At 34.6% G+C, this 8,295-nt stretch overlaps 1 protein-coding gene across 15 annotated transcripts in view; it reads left to right on the top strand.

Moving 5' to 3' along the window:
* Lingo2 (leucine rich repeat and Ig domain containing 2) overlaps positions 1-8,295 on the top strand; it is a 1,160,577-nt gene that overhangs the window by 458,842 nt on the left and 693,440 nt on the right. The window contains exon 1 of one of the 15 annotated variants that reach the window (XM_029476373.1): positions 4,538-4,595. The exons of 13 other annotated variants lie outside the window; for them this stretch is intronic. The gene's annotated coding sequence lies outside the window, so the exon portion shown is untranslated. Of the gene's footprint in view, positions 1-4,537; positions 4,596-8,295 lie in introns of those variants that run through there. One more of the 15 variants, XM_029476380.1, reaches the window with a different exon arrangement.

The following is an 8,295-nucleotide window of genomic DNA, read 5'->3' as shown; positions in this document are numbered from 1 at the left end:
AGCCAATAAGAAAGTTGCATGAGCCAATAAGAAAGTTGCATGAGCCAATAAGAAAGTTGCATGAGCCAATAAGAAAGTTGCATGAGCCAATAAGATTAAAAGTGTGGGGCAGGGGAGAATGGGGATTTGGGAGTCCTCACTGGGCAACAAATTGTTTTCTCTGAAATAGTTAATAAATGTGTCTGCTGATGGCCAATTTCAGAAGAAGTGATGATTGCCAAAAACCTGTTTCAGCTCTGTTTGGTTGCATTATTGAATGGAAAGCAAACTGTATAGAAGACACAACTAAGTATAGGAGAGAGTATATTCATAAGGACTTAATTTAACAGAATAGTTTCAACCATTCTAGTGCCACCAGGCAGGTCAACAGAGAAATATACACAAATCAGTGCATAGACTGATTTGTTTGTTCCTATTCATCAAGCAAGGGCAAAGGACAGAAGAAAAAAAGATCCGTGTATGCTGGCAAGAGTGTCACCATATTAACAGTAGTTTAGATAAAAAACGAAATGAAATTAGGAAGCTTTCAGCCAATGAACAAATGCAGGCTTTCTATTGTTAGAAGTTAATAAGTGTGAGAGTTGAAAGGTTATGGGGAACACTTTAGAGAGATAGACTGTAGTTTGATGAAGGAGACAAACAAGGAAATCAGGAAATGATGAATGTCAAAGTTCAGAACAATGTAGGTCGGTGGGTACAACTTCAAGTTGACAGTGATGGGTAGAGAGCAGCAGGGGTGAGGTGAGTGTGGAGTGTATTTCATACAGATGTCCTTAATGGAATCTCAGGGCTTTGAGTAAATGAGGGCTATTGCCTCCATTTTCTGGAGGTACCCACCTGCAACATAGAGCTGGACTATTGAGTCCATGTCGTTTACACCTTTACTTAGACAAGCACCACACATATTGCTCTGGAGATGAATTTGCTGGTATTAATTCAATTCTGTAAAGATAAATGCTGTTTTGCTGAATCGCAGGGTATGTGAGTACCATCTTCAGCTCTGCCTCTTCCAGAATAATTTCATTGATGTTCCTTGTTTCTTTGAGTCCTTTCATTTCTTTCTGGTTTTTCTTTCTATAATTTTGTGCTTTCTTTCTCCTTGTGATTCTTACCAACTTCTCTCTGTGTTATGACAATTTTAAAGAAAAGTCTCCCCCACCTTGGGGTTTTTGCTTCCCTTTGTTCTCCATAGCCTTGACAATATTTTGTAAAATTTGAACATTCCTTGAACATTCAATGAATTTAAGTGGTCATTTTCTCCTTATACTGACAAAACATTGGCCATTATGTAGCATCATCTAGATGTTTCTAGGTAGAAGATGTACATGAGGAGAATTCACAAAAATACTCTAGCACCTGAAAAAAGTATCCCTTTGAATTTTGAAACACTCAGTGCCATACAAAAGCATTAATCACAGACTAAGTGAACAATATAAAGAATCAGTAACGATGTATGCTCATATTCTGTCATAGTTTGGGTTACTATTATGATATACACAATAACTAAAGCAACTTAGGAAGGCAAGTGTTTATTTAGCTTATGTTTCTAGCTCACTGTTCGTCATCAAAGTGAATCAGGACAGAAACACAAACAGGCAGGAACCTGATGGCAGGAGCTGATGAAGATACCATGGAGGGGTGCTGCTTACTGGCTTACTCATCATGTGTTGTTCAGTCTGCTTCCTTATAGAACCCAGGACTGCCAGCCCAGGGCTAGGCTGGGCCCTCCCCTACCAATCACCAACTTAGAAAATGTGTTACAATTTAAATACACCCCAATCTTCTGGAGATATTTTCTTAATAGAGGTTTTCTCCTCTCAGATAACTTCAGCTTCTCTCAAACAGACATTAAAGTATTCAACAGAGGATCTTCACCTACCTTGCCACTTACAATGTTTTTTTTTTTTTTTTTTTTTTTTCCTATCTGTGTTCATAAATTCCTGGTTGTGTAAGAGTTAAGAAGCCTGTGGATATTTGATGATAAGTGTATCAGAAAGACATGAACCTTCGCTGGACTTTCTGTCTTCATTGTGTCACTATAGATTGTATTCCCTAACTTTCAAAATATGCCTACTGTAGTTTTCACTTATTGTCTCTCCATAGCTCATCCCTATTTACTGCTTGCTAGCTGCTCTCACTCCTGCCCCTGAGTCGTATAACGCCTATTAAAAGCTCCTCCCTGGGGCTGAGGGTATGATTCAAGTATAAAATGCTTGTATGAGATTCTGAGTTAGGATCTCCACAACTCTTTAAAAATATAGATGTGTTCATAGAACCTTAGTCTTGATGACTATATAACCACCCTAGTTTAAATCGTAAACTCCATGTTCAGGGAGTAAGACATCGTTTTATAAAGCTGAACATCTTATGTAAACATATATGTACCTAAAAAAAATAAAATAAAATAGAATGTCAGGTGTGTCTTTTTGCTTATTTCAGATAAGGATTCTTTTAATCAAGTTTTATTAATTGAAAATGATTCCTGTAACTGCCCCTCAGTTGGAGCTCTGTTAAGTTTTGTGGCCTCTCTAAACTACGGGTGGACATAGCCTTATAAAGTAGATGGCCCCTTTGACATGAGAAACAGGGTTAAGTCAGCTATTAGTCAGAAGATCCTCACAGGCCTCTAGCTAGTATTTACTCCCTCCAAGAACATGGCACAACCTTCACCTATTGGAAAGGCTTATATTAACAAGTCAGTCAAAAGCATTTACTGGATCAAAGAAGTGACTCTTTGGTCATATTTTACAACTCTTACCGAATTTTCAAGAAAGTTATATGCAAATTAATAATAGATGTCCCACTCGAAAGCATATGCACATTAAAATTACATTTAGAAATAGTCAGAAATCTCTAGACATAGGTTTTGATTAAATGTACAACTACAGTTAATTTATAATAGCCATTTGAAATTTATATACTATTTAATACCATGACTCCTCCTGATTCCTTTGACATAGTTTGACATAACCAAATAGTCAATGAACTAAAAATTACAGTTCGATAGGTCTTCCTGAAAATGCCAATTGAATCAACACTCCTATGTAGCAAACAATGACTTGGTCAGTGTTTTCTGGGTAAGACACACAGAGACTAGGTTCTACCCACAAATGTTACAATAATTAAGGATATATATAGGAAAGTGAATACAATATACTGAAATTTTTATTTTGCTTTTATTTTCATTTGTACATGTTTACATTTGTTTCAACTTTAATTTTCTTTAATGGAGTCTACACCTGTTAGTAATATTTGATTCCAACATAGTTTCCCTCCAAGGTAATTCCCAGTTTGTGAGTCTGAGTTATGTTAAGATGCCAGTACCAGTCAGCATACCTCCTGGTCATAATGCTCACTCAGGCTGAAGATTAAGGACTCTATCATCTTGATGTTGCAGGAAAATTCTGTTCTTTGTCATTTCTTCTTGTTCATTTTCTATCTCTTTTCTCTTTCCATGTAATTTCTCTTCTTTTCTTTTCCTTTCTTTTCTTTCTTTTCCTCTCCTTTCCTTTTGTTTTGTTTTGTTTTCTTTTCTTTTCTTCTTAATCCTTAAAAACTATTAATAATTTTTGGCTATGCTGCAAAATTGTATTAGATGTGGAAGAACCTATAAGTATTACAGTGAGGATTCTGTTACATGTTTTCTAACATTGGAGAAATGCTAGAGGCAAATATAAGATAGGAATATTGATCCCTTGAGATGGGAGAGTCTTCCCAGCCTTTAGGTATACATTATACTGCATGTGCTCACCTTCAGCAAGGCTTGCTGCAGAGTCTGGTAATACATCTTCTGATTCCTGGAATTTGTTGTTGTTTCTTGTTTTCTTTGGCTTTGCTTTCTTTTTGTGTCTTGGAGACTGAGTCTCCCACTGTAGCACAAGTCTGCTTCCATACTTGCCATCCTCTTGCCTTAACAACTATCAGGATATCAGGACAAAGAGAGCTTATTGGAAGAGGGCAGATAATTTACCTAAAAGGTGCTTTTTCTGGATTTCTTTCCTTACTGTCACAGGAAGACACCAATTACTAACTGTGAATCTTTATTATTATTATTATTATTATTATTATTATTATTCTGAATTTGAATTATATTTTGGTTCTTGCAAACAAATCACCTGAAAGTTTTATATTTTGTGAGGTAGCATGTTTGCATAGTATAAGAGTTAATTATCACAGTGAATATTTTAAATTAAAAATGGACTAGCATCTTGTCATACAGACAATATATGAAATTCAAAAAGTGAAACAACTGGTTATTAGTTTTAACCTGTTCCATGCACTGACTTTGTAGCCTTACCCAACAACTTAGCATTGTCTCCCAACTCTCTGATAAGTGATGCATTCAATGACCCACTGTACTCTGGCCATCTGCATCCTCTAATTATTTGATTTTAACATTAAGATATTGAGAGATACACATGTACATTGGAGAAAAATTGCTAATATTTTAAAACACAAACTAGTAAGAATATTTGAGGACTTTTTTGTTAATATACATTCTCACCTTCACTTACTTTTTTTTCCAGAATGAATGATGGTTTATTTTTCAAGAATTTGGGCTATGGATTTTTAATTCTAACATGAAATAGATAAAGGTATTGTATTTTATACTCTACACAGAAACAAGAATTTAATGTGTGGATAGTCTGCTCATTTACTAGAATAATATATCCTAAATATCTTCAATGAGTTCATAGACGGAGAACACCGAAAGCAATAATTGGAAAGATACATCACTAGTCCAAACGCTCTTGCAGTCGTGGAATGGAGCCTGGTGATTTTTCTCAACCCTCTGCTTAGTCAGATTGGAGTATGAAAGAATTATTGACTGACATGTTTTTAAGAAGTCTAAACTATAAATAGGCAGAATAGAGAGATGGATGTATAGCCTAATTAAAAGAACGAAGCCAAAGAAAGAATTTGTTGAAGCTCCTGGGTATAACTCACATTCATCTAAATCAACTTGTGCATGAATAACCTGCCTGGGAGAGATTCATATTTGTACCACAAGGTAGAATATATATGTAGTAATTATGAACAGTGTGAGCCACCATAATCAACATTGTTTTGTTTTGAGCTGAGTCTATGTATTTGTTCCAGTGATTTTTCAAACCTGTCAAAACCATGAACAGGATCAAAATATTAACTTCAATACATAGGACATGCTGTTGTTACAGAGAAGACCTCAAATCTCAGTGCCAAAACCCAACTATAACTTACTCTTGAAACAGCAACAAGAACAAAACCAAACAATATAGCTGTTGTGATTGATAGAATACAACATTAGACATCATTTAACACTTCATGGAACTGGGCTAAAGACTCTGTTCTTTTTAACTTGTGACTAACAGGCTCCTATGGGGCTGAGAAACATGTTATGACTTCTAGGCAGTCCCTGAAATTCGGTATGCGCAACAGAAAAATCACATATGATACAGTGTAAATTATGGCTCAAGGTAAACTGGAGAAGCATTGACAAATAATCAAGGTTCATCTGTGGATGAAGATCTTGCTGGGCTAGTTACCACCATATGGATGAACCATGCAATACATGGAGGCTGTTATGATATAGAAATTTGTAAATGCTTACTGATACAAATGTGTTTTTATTATTGTAGGTCAATTTTATCTGCCAAGCCACAGATAGAGTTTTCTTGCTGTGTTCAGAATTCCTGTTCATTATCAGGATGAGTCTTGGGAAGTTTTGATTGCTATAGTGTTTCCTGCTTATCACTGGCAAGTGAAAGCTTATATATCCTGATAATTCTGGCATTCCTAATATACACACCCTAAATTACCTGCCTGTCACTTACCTAACCCCCATTTCTGTTTTTAGAAAATAATACACAAAATATGATAGAACAAGACAAATAACCAGGTATAATCAGGAGGAAAAAACATGGACAATTTTAGAATACACACTTTTAATAGATATACATCTCTTTAACCCACCTTAGATTAGATAAAATAGTTATTGTAACAATTTGTATTGATAAGCATTTACAAAATTTCTCTATCATAACACCCTCCATACATGGTTCATGTATATGGTGGTAACCATCCCAACAAGATCTGCCATAATTGAGACTTTGGAATAAAAATAACTCTGAAATTAAATATTTAGATATGATATTGGTAATTTGGACTATAATATAATTTGTCTTAAGTGTTACAGTAATATATTTGTTATATGCAATTCATATGTTAAAGTACATTATATTTTAATGATTTTATTTATAACACATGAAACAAATACTTTCCTTCAAAATTCTCATAATATATGACCAACAGTAAATATTTGAGTTAATACTAATGCACATTATCAGTTTAGCTTTTTCCATGCTTTGGACACTAATCCTAAATCTGCATATCTGTTGCTGTTCATGAATTTGTATATGTGTATATGCACATGTGGTTATATATAACCATATATATTATTTGTCCATTATTTTGGTTATATTAATAGGGGCAATGTATTCTAAACTGTTTATATATAATATGAATGAAAGTCATATACATTTTAATAACATTTTGCAGTTTAATAACAGACCTGATAATTGACTGCACAAAATCTATATTCAGAGGCTAAGGTTTTAATCAGTATGAAGAGAAAATATGTAACCAAAAAGACTCTGAGATTGCTGCTTTATAGTCCACTTAGAACATTTTTCTACTGAATAAGGTAGATCTTTGTATATAGTATGAAAAAGTAACAAATTATGCTGTTTATATTTGCACACATAGTTTTGAGCTCATTATAATGACCCAAACATGCAGCATTGTATATTTACCATAAATTTGTTGTCAAATGTCCTTCACTTCCTACTTAAAATCCATCCTCTGCCAGGATATAGATTCATCATTAAAACTTGCCAGTGTAGTTCTTGACTATGATAATTCACAGCCCTTCATTGCTTTAATATGATTATTTTATGACATCCATATTAGATGTCATATTTATTTAGTTCTGTCTAGGGAATATACAATAGAATATTTTGAAATATCTTTGTTGTGATGCTAAACTTACTACTACTAAATGATCTTGGTCATCACCATTGTCTTAATTTCCCAGAAGAAAGAGAATGAAGTCCCTGGATCAGAGATGTCATAAATATGGCTGATCCTTAATGGATGTCTTCCTTCATGTTTGCATTAAGTTAATTTTTATGAGATTTTATTCTGAGCTTCACATAGTACATGAGTGTTTTGATTCATAGCCCTACTTAATTCTCATCAACACTATATATAGGTATTATCACCTAATTTCAGAGATCTTTTGAACAAGTTCCCCCCAGCTCCTCCCTTCAAATCCTTTATGTTTTTGCCCTATACCATTGTTAACTCCTAATTCCATGTGTTCCCTCCTCTGACCCTGTACCTCAGTGAGCACAAAGAGTACATTAGTCATACTAACATGTGCATGAGTTTAAGCCATCTATGTGGCAAAGGGAGACTCTCAGGAGACACAATCCAATGAAAACGGATGCTCCTTTTCCTAGCAGCCATGCATTGCCAAAAACCCAAAGCTAGGTTATAGACATTAGAATAGAACTAGGAACTGCTTTATTCTGCTAAATATATAGACTGCTAAACCAACTCTTAAAGACATATCCTTATACCTACTACCTTTATGTACTGGTGACAAAAGTAGGGCTAACAGTTTTGATCGCATGTTCAGAGTTTGCGCATGAGACTTGGTGTGCATCTAGAAATTAGGACTGTAACAGAAATGCCAGCTAATTCCAAATTGTAACTCCATGCACTATCTTGATGCCATTACACCAGTTTAACATGAGTTTTTCCTAAGCTTTGTATTTAAGTGAAATCATTGTTTTCTTTGATACCATTGCTCACACTGAAGTTGAGTGAGTGTGGGGCTTAGTAGAGTAACAGAATAGTGATGTGAATTACTGAACCAAGTATTCGGTATTTTTCATATGCTTAGCTCTGAGCAAATTACTTGTATACAGCATGGTCTATCAATCCTCACAATTCTTGACTAAATAGTGTTACTGTAATGTCATAGCTTCAGAAAATTGACCTCAATTTGACTGAATAACATGTCAATTAGGCTCCTAAGTTCATGTCTATGAGCCAAACTCATGTGTCACCTGAAAGTTTTAAATGATCCCCCTTCTTTAAGTTTACTTCATTCTTTCACAGACACTAGCTAATTTTATTATCACTGCAGTTTAAAGTAAGATGAAATACTACAAAGAAAAAGTAGTCGGGTTTTAAAAAATTGTTATTAGCATTGTGGTGTAACACCAATGCAGTATGTATGTTGGTATGCAA

This window comes from Mus caroli, chromosome 4, assembly GCF_900094665.2.
Source record: "Mus caroli chromosome 4, CAROLI_EIJ_v1.1, whole genome shotgun sequence".
In the NCBI taxonomy this organism is placed as follows: Eukaryota; Metazoa; Chordata; class Mammalia; order Rodentia; family Muridae; genus Mus; species Mus caroli.
This window is presented reverse-complemented; position numbering and strand designations above follow the sequence as displayed.